The 19,051-nt window shown below is 40.1% G+C and overlaps 1 protein-coding gene across 1 annotated transcript in view; it reads left to right on the forward strand.

The window, feature by feature from the left end:
• Nucleotides 1-19,051, forward strand: part of LOC100642872 (dual specificity tyrosine-phosphorylation-regulated kinase 2) — a 50,502-nt gene that overhangs the window by 18,571 nt on the left and 12,880 nt on the right. The gene's annotated exons all lie outside the window — the stretch shown is intronic.

Here is a 19,051-nt window from a genome sequence, read left to right on the forward strand (position 1 = left end):
GGTGATTTTTCGGGACGTGTCATTCCTTTTATCTTGATGTTCAACGAATCCCCGTTGCGCTCGAGCATACGTATTGGATGAAATATTCGAAGACTTGTCGGAGAAAATTTTTACGAGTGTATATATTGTAACGAGATACGACCATGTTCGAAATAAAGTTAAAAATATATGCAGGAACCACGAGATATTTAATTTTTAATATATTTATGGATACAATCCTTCGTACCGTGTATGTTAATTTTTTAACAAGTTTATACCTCCAGCAAACGTCTTGTAACCTTCATATACGCTTCTAGATAATCTTCCTGATTGTTTTTCATTTTCCTAATGCAACTTATACGCAATAATCGTGATAGTCGTGTCTCGTTGTAGCGCCAATGAGATACGAACAAATTTCTACGACACACTCACAATATATAGCCATTAAAATACGCGTATAAGCGTTCAAATACTTTCATGAGTCATTATACGTGTAGCAAGTTTTACTATATGTTTGGCGTTTTGTTAAAAAGCGTTCTATTCGAGTGACGACCGGCACGGAAGCAACCTGGATATTTACTCGCGTCGTTAATGGAAAAATGGGCGAAAGCGTGAACATGAAATTGCAGCGCGTGCAGAGTACAGCTTGGGTTCGGCTCGTGGCAGCCTCGGTTTCCAACGTGTACATATTTTTTTCTTCCGGCGAAAGAAAGAAAAAGAACAAATTCGTTAACGCGCCAAGCGGGCGAAAACCGGTTCGTTGAAATTTTTCCCGTATTAAAAACTTCTTAATTACCATTCGGCTTTTCTTTCTTTCTTTCTACCTCGGATCGGGAATTTCACCTGTGTGTTCGTACGCGGGTTGCGCACTTACGGAATCGCAGTAAAAATAGTTCACCGGCCTCGTTTTAATGCATCGCTCAAAATAATTAGTGACTCGCCAGGCTCGAGTCGGTTTATCGATACTCAAGGTGTTTCTCGAAGTTTTTCTCGAGTGCCTTAAACGTTTGATAAAACAGCCGTATACATGATACGTTACACTCGTTGAAGTTGTACACTTGTGTCACATTTCCACGCATTTCCTTTTTACTCTTCGATATCGTAGAACTGCATTTGTTTGATCTCATTTATTGAAACGGAACTCTGTAATTATCGATCTATGGTAACATACATCTAAGTACGCTATGTACGTATACGTTATCGCGATTACAGTATTACGATACAAATAACTGGCTATGTAAAATCGTGTCTCTATTCCAATAAAAGTACAGACTTAATTTTTTCCGAAATATTCGCATTTTTCAACAAAAATTTTTTAGTAGGTTCGATTAAATTAGGTTCTGACGTTGGATAAGCTTATTGAATTATTTGAACAGAGAATAATCGGTGAATTCTTATTCTAATAGAATTTCATTTATTCGAACCTTTGGAAAGAAGTTTAAAGAATCGTCTCCTTAGAAGGAAATTTTCGCCATTATATCAGTTCGTTTTATCGAATCCTCGTAATAACAAAGTTCCCATTGAATCCGATAAAAGTATTATCTACCGGCAATCGTGAGTTTTATTTGTCATAAATATTATTCGTACAGTATATATGTATGTCCGAGTATTATTACAGATGTATTTTACTGGAGTTTCTAAGTAATCGCATCTTGGTATGCCAAGGGTTAATAGGAGTTCACGTTCGGATAAATGGACGCAATCTATGAAAGTTCAGTCAGTCGTGTAGTAATTAAAATTTTCTTCCGATAGACGGCATTCTACCGCATCTCGACGTGAACTCCCATTACTCGAAGCAAAGCTCGATAGCAGATAAAACGCTATAGAAATCTCCTATACAAACCGATTGTCCCTAAATTGGTTAAATCGAACGGTTAATTTTCCTATACTTGGCGTTAGGAATTTGAAGATCGATCAGGAACCTGATCCCCTAATTGTTTCGTGCAACGTGTAATTTAAAGGCCATTAAGATGTCTGGCTTGTAAATAAGATGTGACTTGAGATTCAATAAGCGCACACGTGTATCACATGTTTAGCGTTTCCATCGCTGAATGAACTACCCGGCTCTCTTCATTGTTCCGAGGCTAATTGAGCTGCGCCCACTTGAAGTGTCGTTACACGAGCGATAGCACTTCCGTGGTACTTAAATCAGAACGTAAAGTGGTCGCGCGTAAACGGTGTTCCACGCGGTTTCAGGTTTTACGCTCATTTTTACAGTTAAACGGTCGCCGTTTTTTTGCCGACCTACGAACAATACCGTTCGATTCTACGTATGAAAAATACTGCCAGAGGAATTTCTCGAAATACCAAGCTATTCGAACATTCGTGCGAATCTTTCGCGAATATTTACACGAAACATCAACGCAATAATGAAATTTCGATTATCCGATTATCGCGATCGTGTTGATAAAATTCGAAATAAATCGATTTTTGTATTAAATATGCACATGTACGGTAAATATGTCGCAACGTCAAGGTACATTTTCGGATTGTATTTCAATTTTACCAACGTAACGACGGCAGTTGCGTCTCATTACGGTGCTAATAAAATTTCAAAATGTTTTATATAACGCGAACGAAACACGCAGATAGGAGTCATCCGTGGTAAGTGTTGGAACAAATATTACTTTCGTGGGTCACCGCAATGATTCTCACTCTATCGAATCCTGGATTTTTTCACTCTCAACTCTCCTATGACTCATAAAGTTCTGGTTTCATAATCATATCACATTTTTATGATTCTCACACGCGCAACGCGCGTTCTTGCCGCGTATAGTCGGATTTTCACATATCTCGTACGTAATTCGCGCATTAAATCTTCGATCATTCGCTATTGTTACACTAGCGTAAACGTTTATTCTCTCGTTTCTCTATTATTCACTTTCGCACGAACGTATTTCTTTTTTATTATTCGTTTGAAGATTGCTAGATATACCGCGTGTATCTCCCTACTGTGCGTTTCAAGGAATTTATTAGCCGGCAGTTTGTTTTCGTGAACCGCGATCGAGCAAAGTGGTCGTTTTATTCGAGTTGGACTTTCTCGTCGGAGAATGAAGATTATTGGAATACACCGGTATAACAGCTTGTCTCGTACATACTTACGAGAACCGCGTTGCTCGATTAATGTACACAACCGTTTCTCGTTCGTCGTGTTTCGTACGCTGTATAAAGTCGAGTCGTTTTGCAATCGACTCGATTCCTGCCGCTTCCTCCCATAAATCTTTTACGTGTAATTTATTCCTCGATCGATCGCGCGTATTTTATTTTCGAGTAATCAGCATTTTCGAGGCATGTAGCTAAATGAAGACCACACAGGAAAAACGCTGTAAGTGCGCTAAGTGGTGGGAAGGTAGAGAAAAAAAGAAGGAAAAGAAAGACGATGGTAGAGGAGCAAGAAGAACAAGAAACGAAAGAAAGAATAAGGAGGAAAGAAGAGGTAGAAGGAGAGTAAGGCTGAACAAAGCTACTAGGAGTGCGAATCTACCTTTCAACATATCTGCTGGTTTTAGTATTCCAGCGCGAGTCATCTAATTCTCAATCGCGAACAGCGTCTATATGTTGTCTAAATTTTTACAAATTTTGAACTATGAACGCACGCTAAATTCTAACTGATTAAACCAACTATGTATATTTATCAACTACTTCAAACGTTGTTCGACTCCGTATATGGGTAATAAACGCTACAACGATTCGTATCTCTTACATATTCAAATATATATACGTCGAAGATGTAGGGACATCGGACCTTTCTTTGGGAAGATCCCCAACACTTGGGCTCGAGGTGACATAACTGGTCGCCGAACGTAGCCACGGTCACGGGATGAACGTTTTATCTAACAGAAAAAGTACCGATATCGAGGGACACGCTGTATTAACAATCAAGCGCCGACCAGGAGCAATGTTGGTTTTACGCGGGACTGCCTAGTAACGGCGCTTGGAATTTTGTCGATATTCCCGATCAATATGTAATTGACGAACGTGACCGTATCTGTCTTTTATTTTTGCAATCACCTTGCAGAGTTTACTGATATCGTCTAGACTGTCAGTCTGAAAGTAACCCAGCGTCTGAGTTAACGCGTCTGCGTGCTACAAAATATATTCCAACGTACAAAGAGTTTTCCCGTTGACCGTGGATTCGTTATCGAACCCAAGAACATTGTCTAAAGCATCCGTTAAACTTATTGCTCGTTAAACTAATTAATCGTTAAACTAATTATTCGTTAAACTTTGTAAAGACATATTTATACGTGTAAATACAATCTTGGTTGTGCAACACGATGGCCAATTCTAACGAAGAATTATCACGCGCCCGAAATCCTAACGAAAACCCGTCATATATATATATGTATATATACAAATATTCAAAATATCGAATTTAAAAGTTGCTGTCCTGTAAGAAAGCGTAACTCGATCGCGTTGTTTCGTCTTTGGAAATTCCATCGCGTAATCTCGCTATCGCAAACGCCTGGGAAAGACACAATAACGATTTTTATCGACGATCTCGAAATTTTTGCCTTATCCGCATGGTTGGCGTTACACGTTAACGGATGCAGCGTCAATCGGTGAATGAATCGAGCCTTCTCATTGTTTCACTTTAATCGAGTATACGGACGTTAGACCAAGAACGTTACCGCGGACCAGCCTGTGGCACTTCCGCGACACGGAGGACTGGACCGGTTTTCCATGCTGGATACGAATTGCCGGCTCGTCCTTTTGCTGCACTGTGCACCATAGAGCTGCGGAATATATACATATACATGGCGCTCTCACGGCACGCTAGAATTTTGTTTTACGAACAAAGCGTTCATTTACACTCGCTTGCTCGATATTTCATCTTTCCCTCCTTGTTATTTCCTGCATATACACGTTAGCACTGCAAATATCAGCTTTCGAATTTTCCATTGACAAACTGTTGGAAACGTTCTAGTTCTGTTCCGGATCTCGCTCGAGATTCGAAGTAATTCTAGACTATCGTCGGTATTGTAGTTACCCTGATGAGAAACTTACAAGTTTAAACCGATTTGTGTCACTCGAGGTACGGGCGAGTTATCGTGATCGGTTTCCAAGGGAATTTGCTGCAGGCGCGATTCTGTAAGGGGACAAAGGTCCAATTCCCGCTAACATCTTGGTTTGTTGACCGGTTACCTTCGAATTGCAACGTCGTAGCGTGTAATAACGCAGAGTTACGTTAAAACTTGACTCTTAGCGATGATAGAGCTAACAATATCTATGACGTGTCTCTTCGTGTCGTACGAATCTCAATATTCCTACGGGAGATACAAGCGCACATTTTCCCAAAATTGATACAAGTACAAGAAACGAAACGCGAGATCCATATACCGTAAATGAGCACAGAGAAGTCTGTTTACTCTACATACGCAATATCGTTAACGATTTATGCAACGAAATTCTTCTATCGTGATAAATAGAAGGACAGGGTGGACGACAAAGCAAAGAAGGACAAAACGAGGGAGAAAGAGAGAGGGAGAGAGAGAGAGAGAAGGAGTAAAAGAGAGACGTATGTTGTACGCTGTCTCTTCTTACACGAAGGGCTCTCTCTCCCTTGCGATGATGTAAAAGTTGATCGTGCGTCAAGTGCAACGTCGCGTGACTAACGGAAATAGAAGGGCTAGATCACGTCGAGGGTATAATTGAAAATTAATTGGGGCTTGCAGCTTGTGTTTTCCGCGAGATGAGAAAATAAGAAGCGGCTCTATCGTCTGGACGCGTCGAAGAAGAACCACGAAGACGACGACCATCTCCCCTACAACGAGGACAATTTCATCGACCCGGCTAATTCTCTGCCTCTTTGTCGATACATAAATTCCACACGGCAACCCTATTCGTGGTGGTTTGTCGTGTCGTCGTTCGAACGGTGAATCCCTTTTTTCCGGTCGGGGCGATGAATTTTTAAACTAATCGCGGATCCTTGATTGAATCGGCGAAGTAGGCCATAGCGAACTGGTGGGATTCATCGCGAAATCCTGGAAAAATCCGACGCCTTATTCCACGGCCGCTCGTAGGAATCGTAGTAATTGAGGGGAAATGAGATATCAGGAAGAAATTCCGCGAAGATTCACATTTTCTAAGAATGTCGGTCCTTTGAAAACGCTAGTGAAATTGGAGTACGACCATTGCTATTAAAAATTCGTTATCGTTATCGCGGTACCTTGCGCGTATTGAATATATTTTTCATAATATATATTTCAGTACAAGATATCACAGTTTAAATCCGTGAAAAGCAACAGCTAAGGTAAGAGTCGAGCGTGCGTTGATTATGCACGTGTTTGCAGCAAGTGCATTAATATTCATGTATTTCAAGAACGTCTAAAGCTACCTTCTCCCGACACAATATACATAAGTTTGTTGCAGTCAAATAACTTCTTGCGCTATTTTCTTTTTTATAAAATATCAAGATCCGGCGGTATTGGATACGTTCGAATCGAAACTTTCAAAGTTTTGGCAACTATGTAGTTATCGAACAAAGAGAAACATAAATGAATAAATAAATAAAAGAATACGTAGATTCCCTACGTCATATGTTATTTAGCAATTAATTATATCTCCTGTAATAATCACGCGCGAAGCGCCAGCGGAAGCGACAAATCCGCACGAACCGCAACGCCAGAATCACGTTCCATTATCGTCGATTTGTCGCAGAGCACACAATCCACGAGAGACTCTCATTTCTGCGATTGAATATTTCTCGCTCCGGTGTTTTTAGGTCGTCGATTATTCGCCAGATCATTAATTAACCAATAGACGATGCGTGGACGTGGTTAAATAATTAAGTACGAATGATATCGTTGTAATTGATATTCATCGTATCGTTTCAACCGACGCTTTACGATCGAACGACCTGCCTCCGGTTTTCTTCCTTTCTCCGTTCAGCGTCGTTCTTTGAAAACACAGTTTCCTCGTAACCGTTGTTCCAACATATTTACGCGTATATTAAAGCATCGATTACGAGCGAACGTCGAGAGGGTAAGGGACGGATAACGGGAAAAGAGAGCTTTGTGAGAAACGTCGGGCAAATCCGGAGAGGAAAGAATAGTGCAAACTGACAACGGAAACAAGCCGTGTGTATCCTACAATATCCGGCTGGCCGATGCAACGTCAAGAGCATTCGTACACGGCGTTCGAAACACCGTCACGGTTCGTTAAATATTGATACTTCAATTTTATATTTACGCAAATATCGAATACGTATTTTTCGTACGTAGTTTTCGTTTCGTCGTTACTACGACGGCGGAGGCGCGTTACGCGAAATATTTCAAAAACAGAACGATACGGCAGAGCGCGGTATCCCGATCGTTTCCGCGTTTATCGTTCATATTTTTGTGTCTATTATTGCGCTCGCGTACCGTGTTCGTTTCGCCGATATATTCCATCGATTTCCATCGTTTTTCATCTTCTGGCCGCTGCGATGTCGAGACTAGCGGAAGGATACTTGTTGTTCTCCGCTTTGTTTCCAACGATTCACGTAACTCGTTACGGGTTCTAGCGGCGTAAACGGTTTTAATTAATAATTTTAATGCGAAACGAGTAATAGAGGTTCGATTGACCTGGTTTCTCAAGGGTCCGGTTCTCCAACGATACAATCGTTTTCCACGGAGTAGCTTGGGGAAATAATAGTTGGACCAAATGAAACGGCGAGTTCTACTTACCTGCCGACATTTATCTTCGTTAATGTAACGAGCTTTTTTCCAACTTTTCGTTGTCGGAAGAACGCTCTTCCGGTTGCGGCGACCGGTCGGAAATTCTGATTGCGTTTCGAACGTGCTACTGTGTTCTTTTCTCAAAATGTATAGAGTATAAATATGTTTGTTCATAAATATCAGAGTATCGGCTGGTTTCTTTTAGAATAAATATTTGTAAAATTTTTCCTCGTTACAAATCATAAATTGGTGATTATATCTCTTATCTATACATCACAGTTTCTGCTCACACTCCATTAATAAAAATTGCGAATATACTCGATCGAGAACTCTGAAAGGTTTCCAAAATTATCGTTTGCGGAATCATTCGCAATATATCTAATATAACAAATACGGTAGAAAATTTAATAACGCGAATGTTAAAATTGATTAAATCGGCGAATGAAAACATCGTTCGAGTAATTGGTTAAGAGATCGGTAAGTTTCTATATAGATGATATATCTTTATATGTATCGTATCGCTATAATACTATTATAAAACGAAATAATAACTCCTAACAGTTGAAATAATTTTCTAACAATTTTCCGGTTCTACCTCGTTATTCCGTACGTATTTCTTGCTTCGTGTTTCGCGTTAATTGAACGTTATCGCTTTATTTACGAGTTACGTCCGCGCAGCCTTTGTTTATTCAAATTCCACGTAATTGAATCGCGTACACCGTACACGTCTAATATGAATATAATAAAGGATGGCGCGGTGGGGGTAAATTAAAATGCCACAATACGCACGCTGCGTAAATACGATATACCGTATACGAGTGTCGATTGTTCCTCGAAGATGCAACAGCAGCGAACCATAGGAACCGAGGCAGCCAAAGCATTTCCGGTCGAACGCAACGGCTGACCTTGACAATAACTTTCTGTTATTTCAACCGCGACCAACCTGATGCATCGTACGATTTTTTCTTTACGGCCAAGCAGGCTCAAAGTTACCGTTGAATTATTATTCATAAACGTTAAAGAACGCGAGTCGCAACAAACGTCGCGCGACCTGGTTGCGCGTAACGTGCATCGCGGCATCGATTTTCTTTTTCAATGAGAACGATGCGGCCGTACAACAGTACGATTTAACCCGTTCAATCGTTGATCGGATTTTTATTATCTCTGTTATGCGCTGGCGTGTAATTTGTTTACAGAATATTTACTCTACTGTATCGTTGCATTTTATGGCAAGGGACGGGAGTAAAAGTACGGGACGTTGCAAAGTAGTTTCGTCGGGAGAAAATCGATGTTTAGAATTTTGTGGGGACTTTGGTCGAGAGTATATTATTGTATGATAGAATTATACTGTAATAAAGAGAATATTATAATTAGGTATTGGAAAGGAATCGAATAATTTTGTAATTTTAGTTGGCAGGAAAAAATGTGATATATTACGACGCAAATCGTTATCGGTAGGTCCTGATGCGTTTTAGATACTCGTAGATCGAATTACTTAATTTTCGACCATTACATTTCAATTTTTAACGTGTTTTTTATAGCTTAAAATATACGGATATCCAATAGTCCGCGGAGTTTTTTACGCATTTGCAGAAATGCACAATTTCCCTTCTACCGATTAAGCAAAATGTCAACCATCTGTTATACGATCCAACGAAATTAATTAACATTTATAATAAGAACTTGTAACTCCGTTTGTATAACTTTCAAACGTCTAAACTTCCAGCACCGCCTCCATATTTTTGCATATAAAATTTTTTATACGGAATATGTTAATTCGCGTGCTGTATTCATACGTGCGATATCACACGTTCATCGTCCGCAGAAACGCGTACATCGCACACGCACAAACGCGTGCCAACTAAAACACGGTTTTAAAACGCATTTGGCTAGTCGACACGCGAAAACAAAGTTAATATTTCTATCGAATATCTACCGTGGTACGTCCAACATTCTGCAACAGTAAAATATATTATAGAAGGATAAAATTAGCGGAATAGATCGCGCTATAATTATTTCCAGCAATTAGTCTAATTTCTTAATTCTACGGTTACGCTGTGCTAAGCATTAAGCGGTAATGCGCTTAGAACATCCATTGTCGTTAGCATTTTCGTTCAATTTCCGGAATTGAAACGCGCTCGCCTAACGAGGTAACAGGGATACGCAAAAATCCTCGATCTTATCGTTACAGTATTCTTTTGTACGGAGTAGTGGCAGCACGTCTATCGATCGTGAACTGAAAAGCAGTAGTAACCAGAAACGTAACGAGCTGGCCACATTGGCTTTCCCTGCAGTCGTCAACGGTGACTCACAGCTCCCTGTGGTTATCGTCTCGAGGGACAACGATTCAACAATAAAGTGGATCGCCCGACTGCGTGGTATCCTAACGTTCGTTACAACGTGGCTCACGATGTTATCTCATTTTCACCATGATTTCTACGTAAATGACTTTATGAAACTGTTACATAGCAACTCAAAGTATTTGAACATTTATCAGAGAATTTTTCTTAGAAGTATATTACGCGTGCATCGTGCGAAACTTTTTGTAATTATAACTATATGATTACTTATCGTATTGATATATCGCTTATACCTTATAACTTATAATTATAGACAATTTACGAAATATTTGTTGCAAACATACGTTCAATGAAAGATTGACGTTACGGCATGTAACAGCAACTAGTGTTAAAGATTAGTCTTTTCTATTGTAGCCTATTGATATAGCGAATAACAAGAATAAACGATTGTTCAAGTACTTTGATGAGATTTGCAAAACGTAGGTATATTTCCAATAAATATTTTGCAACTTCTGTATACAGTTTCAAAAGGCCGAATCGTAGAACTGTTTGATAATAAATCGTCGGAATGATTGTCGAAGAATCACCGAATATCGAGGAAAACGTATACAGCACGATCTGCGAACGATTCTCGTATTTTGAGATAAATGTGGACAAGATTAGATCGGAGTTAATGCATATAATTTTGGAAGCATTAGATGACGCGGATAGCATTAGGATTATTAGAGCCGATATGAGCGCATTAGATTCAATACAGGCGACCGTTGGTTCGTCGAACTCAATGCGAAACTCTGGGTTCATTACACTCAATATAAGTCATATCGGATTCATTGGCTTTGATTTGGACACATGTGGGTCATTGAAGACCGTACACACTAAGTGGGATTTAATTTAGATCACTCTGCTTCCCTTAGAGCCGATACAAATCATGGCAAAAATTTGCAGAAATTATCCGAAATTAATAGACCATGCACGGATTATTCGAGATCCTTAAAGCTTTATACGAATCACCCATACGTTTACCGTTTCCAACAAACGATAGAAATAGTCTGGAAATTTATAGAAGAAACATATGGGCTCGTAATTTGGACACCAATGAGCTAGCAATATCGCAAAGGTCGAAGATACGTGGATAAGACTACGTGGCTATACACGAGGCTGCGTAGCTTTGAGCGATACTAATCGTGTCTTTTGATGTTCGGAGGTTCGTCCGCTCTCTGTGAAGTCGAATACCGAACCGATGGTTTCTACGGGTCTGATAGACTCAAAGCCCCTGTGTAAGCTCTTAAGCCAGACGAACTTGAAGGTAGATAATTCAGAGTTCATATTACCGCGATGTGACCTCCGCCAATTTCTGCGAATCCAGGATGGCTCCTATCGATTTTTCTTCCATGTTTAAGAAGTGTCATGATTTTCCTGTATGATCTTCGAACTAGCCATATAGATTTCTATAGTTTTCAGGCAAACTATGTCGATCTGAATGTGTCGTAAGTACGTGGGAGCATCAAGTTCCGTTGGTTCGGGGCTACTCTATTTCGATTTCCATCAGTCTATAACAGAACGCATCTGTGTCTATGAGTTTCAGACTATTAATATCCCCAAGCTTAGATTCGACGAACGATTCTAATTAAATAATTTCTAGTTACGCGTGAAAAAGATACGCGTGTACCATGTTGGACGGTTCAATACGATCTATCGTTACGGAATCGTGCTTTCGATTATATAAAAAGAAACGTGGAAAAATACAGAATAAATAGAAGACTCGACGTTTGCATTGTCCAATAACAACGGACACATGTACCGTTCAAAATCGATAATTCCCATCGGAACGAGAAAAGTGCATCTTAGCATGCATTTGATCAATGCGTATTAATTACACGCTCGTGCTACGAGCTTGTTCGTCGTGGAAACATTCAATCTGCCTGCTCTTCCTGTTACGACTCATTACGAACAACGTTCTAGTTTACGTCTTCTGTTACATTCTACCCCATTGCACCAACGTGCGAATCACGGATTCAACGTCCATCGATATTGCGCAACGTGTTTTCGTTGGTGCGACGCTTTTCCGCCTTATACGTGCCAAGGCAGATCAAATAGATGCGATTAACACGGTTATTATAACGTTTTCGATACGTAACATCGATTCGATTATCGGTCACATTCCGCGTATTATCTCTTTCTATATCCTTCCTTGATAGTCATCGTAGAATGAAACGTCTCGAACCTTGATCTTTTTTCCTGCTCTCTGTCGCGTTACAGATTGTTTTCGAGATTTTCTCCACGATCTTACGTCTCTCTTTCCGAACGTTGTCATTACATTCGGGTTCGCGCGTCAAGTGCATCTCCGTCGTAGAAATTAATAAACTACAACTGATCGCTGGCTACAGTGGCTCGTGAAAGTGTTCGAATACTTGTAGAAACCTTGTACGAATATGTTGCGTGCGTTATACGAAATATTTTGTTTATTTTATTTCATTATCGGTAACATTTTTGGTAAAGTTTGAAACAGATCTGAAAATACGCAAAAGAATTGCGCGATATTTGGTAGAAGCGTATATTTTGCAAAAATCACGAGATTTAAAGGGTATCGATAAGTTTAGATATTCAGTCGATATCTATCGCGTGAGCTGTAACAGAAGCCAGTCATCGATTCCGTAAATTGAAAACTATAAAAAACTAATGATATTACGAACACGCATGCTTGAAATTTATTACTATTTATGTCATCCTCTTGCAGCAAATAAATTAACGGTATGGTATTCACCAAATAGTAATAAATTCGGTATTTACCATACCATTAATTTATTTACTGCACCATTACCATACGTTTGAATGTAGGAGTCAAGCGTGAGTTAAACGCCAGTCACGTTATTCTTACGCTGAAATTAAAAAATCACCGAAAAGTGGCGTTGATTATCTTTTTCTAACGAGTTCGATGTATGTACGTTCGCGGTAAACGTTTTGTAGCTTCTGTGCTTGTATTTTTATATTCTGTATATTTAAGTTTTATGGAGATGATCACGCATCGCGATAGTCCTGCGAGGAGCGTTTAAGTACTTTCGTGAGCCACCTGTATCTATAATTTTAGCTCGCTCCTACTTTAGAATACACGCGATATATCAGTGTTAGGAGTTATAAATTAAAATCTTTTAGCTATTTCTGGATATAATTCGTGAAATGTAATCGCGAATGCTATAAGAATAATTGTAACGTAAATCTGTCGTTATAATATAAAGACCACGGTGAAATAGAATTTCGAGTAGAATTAAAGTTCAAGGTTCATCGGAGACCTTCGGTATCGGTCGATGAAAAAAATCGATCGTGTGGCAAAGATATAGTAGTCGCGTTACCGTACACATCGTTGATTACGGATATGTCAAAGGCGCAACGTGCTTTAATTTTAAGTCTCTTTAAAGTACCTTAAACACTCTCGTCGTGCGCGTATCGCTGGACATCCTTTTTCTATCAAATACTCTTTTCAGCCAAGTTACAAGAAAGTGGAGAAGCACGACGTTCTCTTGAGAAAGATTTCTAGATTCGAAGACGATATTAGACTTCGATTCCTGTGCTTTTTCAATCTTTATTTCTTCGTTATTTCTGTTCGTTTCCTCGTTATTTCTTTTTATTTTTCTTTGTCTCGCCTTAAGGAGCGACGTTCACGGGGGTAATACGTGTACCACTGTGCCAACATTTTGCGCCTTCTTCGGTAGAGAGACACGTTGCCTCTGGGTACAGCTCTGCTTCATTCATTGGGCGAGACGAGAGAAATAAAAAAAAAAAAAAAAAAACAAATATGAAACGATAAAAGTTTCATCTCCTTTTAAAGATTCGATTTATCAAACGGCCTCGTGATAAGATATAAATTGTCGTTACGATGATATTTCCGGCTTCGCGCTCATTTCCATTTATACTACAACATAGAACAATAATCTTACGACTTATACGCATAGACAAATTCTCATATAACACTTAGCTTGATATTTCGCTGTGGAACGAATGGAAATAGACACGTATAACGGGTCGAGTAATTGACATGGAACAAGAATGCGAAGAAGTGCATTTATCGCTACGATTAAAGCTCCGTTATATTATTTTGGAGCAGCGTTAATCTTTGTAGGCCATAGGTTATAGATTATAGGTTCAATTATTTAATTTTAAAGCGCTTCATCCTAGATCTGAATTTCACACGATAAAGAACGTCAATATTATCTGTCATGGAAAACGTAGAACACACAGAATTTAAATTAAGAAGATATCTTAAGTTTGGACAAAGTTAATGAAATCTTTGAATCTAAATTGTTATGGTCGCTTGTGATCCAAGAAAATTAATCGACTGAGGTGGTCGTCGTGTTGTGCGTTATATATATTGGATGGGCCGTGATAGTAGTAGTAGTTGGGCCTCGTCCGGAGTAGTTGTCACTAGGGGCTGTAGATGTCGCGCCGCCAGGGTACTGCTGAGTTTTTCCTCCGTTTTTTTTTTTTCTTGGTGCGTGGGAGTAAAATCGGTCGCTGGGATTCGAACTCGGGTTCCGAACGTTTGCAACCTAAGACGTTAACCACTGCGCTGCCGTAGCCCAACGCTAGTTAGTGTCGAGTGGTGGTATTTGGCTCGTCGAGTGCCGCCACACGAGTTAAAAGAATTTGTTACACGACTTACCATTGATCCAACAAATTTAAAAGATCCTCCAACCATGATATCGAATAATTGAAAATTACTGTAAAATCTGCCTTATAAAACATTGCTCGCGCGCGTGAAAAGAATTCCGACGAGTTGGACGAAGAAACGCATCGAGGAGACGTTGCGAAAGATATTGGAAATAAGTTTGGTTCGTTGGATCGATGAATTCCATTTCCATCGGCTGCATAGACGTTGACCAGAAAGAAAAGGACAACAGAGGTAGATGTTGAGCGACAGATTTTCCCGAGGCTGGTTGGTGGCTTCGCGTGAATAAGTAGCGCGCACAGGTACCACCTGTTACCTCGAAAGCTAAACAGCCGCTCCAATTAGGGGAACGAGCTTCTTTTTATCGCTGTTCCCGCAACGGAATGAAAGGGAAACCGCGAATAAACATTTTTCTCGTCGTATCTCGTTTCACGGGTCTACGATAAAGCGTCTCTTAGCGTTGGACAATTGCTGACCCCTTTCTTGAAAACACATCCAGTGTATTCTGACGAGCTTTGTTAATTACTCGCGAAACGGACCTGCTAATTACACGCCACGGGAGAACGATTGCAGCTGTGATCCTTCGTGTTGGAGAAAGCCACGATTTCAGCGATTTATGTTAATAAAAGGACAAATTTCTCGATGCTCTACGTTATAGCGAAGAATCTTTCCATCTTCCAAATTACTTTATTTTGTACGTTTCTCATCGTGAAAATAAAATAACGGATAATACATGGTCTCGAATTTGAGAGATCTTTTAAAATCTGTTTAAAAGAACACGGTTAGGTAGAATGATTTAGAGGAGGTGTTGGGTCAAACAATATGAACTTGCTAGATTAGCTATGGACAGCGAAAGTCAGGTAATTTGGAACTTTTCAATTCTTTTCTAATCTACGCGTGGTTCTCCTTCAAAATTTTCCAGCTTCCGCGTGATTAGAGCGAGTCGAATAATTTCTAACAATGTCTAGTAACATCTGTACGTTTATCAAGCTCACTTTCCGCGTCAAAATCCGTACAAAGATGAATGTGCATAAACGCGTGCGATGCGTGTATCGTTGCTAATTTAAAGCAGCCTAGGAAAATAAATAAATCCGCCAGGTGAAAAACGCAACGAATTCCTAGTCCTCGCGGAAATTTCTCACGTCGCTGCGAACAAACGGCGCAAGATCGCATACATCGCGCGTACATTGTATATGCGTTTCAACGCTGTAAAATATTCTGCCACGAATATGCGGTCTTCTTTAACTCGTGCAGTTTGTTCCGCAGTAAGGGAAAAAAAAAGAGAAAAGAAATGGATGCAAATCGATTTTCAGCGACGGCGTCTGGGAACAACGTACATATTTTGCAATCCAGTGGCACGCTTTCAACCGCGAGGAAATTTCATCGAACGAAAAGGGGTAGGAGAGACGTCGTAAATCCGTAACGTATAGTTGCGGGTAACACTGTGCTCGCGATAAATTAGCAATGTAGCCGACTGTTTAGCGAAATGTGCGCGTAGCCGGATGCTCCCGCTTGTTTACATTGTTTCATAAAGTAATTTCATGATAGAAGCGCGAGTGCGACGTACGATCACTGAACGAGACAGACCCCCGTATATTCCCTTGCGATCGATGCAGACTATATCTGAGAAGATTTTGCAGATCGTCCTTAACACCAAAACTACGAAACAATATGTAGACATTTTTGACAAAGTTAGGGTTGAATTTTATTGAGACAGGAACTTGGATGGATGATACACCACAGCGTGTATCGATGTTGGGAATTCCGAGATTCGACCGCTCTCCGTGAACCTCGAAAGGTTAAAGACTTAGACTTGGATGAATCGAGGATTTGGAAGGATTTTTGAAGCAAATAAATTGCTGAGATACAAACTCGAGGATCACGATGGTTGCCATATGTCCCACAGGTCCCGTTGGTACTCTTGGGACAAACGAACGTAAATAAAATCCAAAGTTCACGCTAAATCTAATATAATTTTATGGCGTTGACCTATGTCTGTTTCTATGAACCAAAAACGATTCCTACGAATCTCTGTGTCATACGTGACATTTTACGATTTTTGAGTTAGCCGTGTATACGAACTTAAGGTAAAGTAATTTCGCGATAAAAGCTTGGCCGGGTTCGACGTACGATCATTGAACTAGATGACAGACCCACGCGTACGAGCGTGTTTTCTAGGGAGCGGCCAGGACGACGTCCGTCCCTCTGGGACGACTTCCGTCAAAGAACGTACCCTTCAGCGGGCTTCCGGCGCGGCAACCGTCGAAATCGATCAAGTGTGTCACTTTCTATTTACGTTGACGCGTTATACGCGCGGGAACCTGATCGTTGGGTTCGTTTTGCTTTGCTTTCGGCTACACATTGTACGCCAACATTGACGTATATATCTTGGTAGAGGGAACCAGTGGATGATAGTTTTCGCCTGAAAAATCGATATCTTTCTGCCAGGCAGTACTGCTTCGCTTTAACGAGGCAACACGCCGGTTTTGTGGTTGAAAAAACTGGCACGTTCATGGGAAGTACGTTTTCAAAGCGGATAAGTCGATACGTATGGTAGGTATGTGGTAAGCGTGGATCTGATCGAGTCATAGATCGCGTCGAGTGGGTGATTTGCGAGTGCAGCGTAGACGAGAGAAGATGGAGAGGACCGAGTGGAGAAAGAAGATATCATCGGACGTTTATGTTGGTTGCGATTGAGACGCGTTTTCTAAGAACGTAATTGGAAACGCATAGACGTTGTTGAAACGCATAGCGAGGCGTGAGATTGTTGTTACGCGCGTAAAATATTTCAAAGTGTACGTACATCAATTTGGAAAGGAGGAACCATTAAACGATCATGGCGTAGCTGAAATCATCGTAGAAGCGGTTTAAATTAAATCGCGTATCTCTAAGATATATCTTCCTAATGATTCGAATAGTTCAAGGTAGCGTAAGAGATAGTTACGAAAGATTCAAATGAGACGCTCGGTATAAGCGTACAAAGACATTTTACTCGCTCTACCCACTGATCGTACGTATCTTCTATCTTTATGCTCCTCGGTAGTTCATTGGAGTGCGTTAAGTTCGAACCAAAGCTCCCAAGAATAGCTTAGACTTTCGACTATACAACTCCATTTATCTGGATATATCGCGAGACAAACAGTTCGTGCATATAACTGGCGTTCATATAATAGAAATTAGTTAGTTCGTGCCGCTACTGTTTCTGGTATCTCGTCCGAACGTGTTCGAATATGTGGACCTAATTCGTAGAAACTCGTCCAAACGGATACCGACGCTTCTTTTCGATAAATACGATAAAATAAATTGTACCATCGCATATTAATCTTTAAGCAACTACGCAGGTAATCGCAGGTAAATATCGATAAGATCTTAAAAATTGACATAAATGTCGATGAACTATGATCATCCGAAGTTCTAAATTGTAATTATAATAAAGAAGCGAGAGCTTCGAAAGCTTCCAAATTTTTAGAGGCGCGTTCAACCAACAAAACATGATACCTTTGATTTCTCTGATCGCAAAAAATCGTATTCTTGGATATTTTCTTACTCGGATGATCCAACGCTTATCCAACGGAATAGATCCGGTGTTCGTGGCTATAATCAGGGATGAACGCTCGTAGAATGATCGTTTAGGTATCGAACAACGATATTACAGCTTATTGAAATTTGCATAGGGCCTGGTTCGCCAATAAACCGAGCGAACCGCTATAATCCTGGATAAATTCCAACGTGGCGTTCCTGTTGGCCGCACACGTGAGCACTCGATGTTGCCCGAAATATTAAAGTAGGCCGGTAGCAAAAACAGATATGATCGCACAAAATTATCCGCTGCCTTGGACAATTTTCTTTAGCCACGCCTTTATTCTTCGCCGACGTCTTAATAGTTTGTAATAACATCAGGCGAATGTTCGTTCTTTCCAGTCAAAATAGCTCGTTGACAATCCAAGCAAAACTTCTTCGCTCTTACGTTTCTTTCTCTTACGAACTTTTGTCGAGAAGGAACAAGAAAATTTGAATTTTTGATGTAAAAAGTTGTTGTACAGCGATAAGTATCTCGCAAGTTTTCGAGATATCTTGGAAGTCTAAAATAACAGAGAAGTTAAGACGGAACGTAAGAAACCAAGTTTGCCTGTGAAATTTGAAAAAACATATTTCATTAGGCAGGATCAATCGGCGTATATCATTAATATATCGCAGATACTATATTTACTTATCGACTATATATACCAACTGTATTAATATTTCCTACGTATAATATACAAAAATGTATAAAATATCCAAAGTAGAGCACTCGTTGTAATATTTGGATCAGGATAGGTATGAAATGTTGAGTTCCGCTTATTCGTTCTATTCGTAAAAATAAGAATTTACATAAGCGTACGATCTAGGCAGCAGGAAAAATGACGGACCGTTATCAAAGGTAGGTCCTTTCGTTAGAGAACCGCGTTATT

The sequence above is a fragment of the Bombus terrestris genome, chromosome 2 (genome assembly GCF_910591885.1).
Source record: "Bombus terrestris chromosome 2, iyBomTerr1.2, whole genome shotgun sequence".
Classification (NCBI taxonomy): Eukaryota; Metazoa; Arthropoda; class Insecta; order Hymenoptera; family Apidae; genus Bombus; species Bombus terrestris.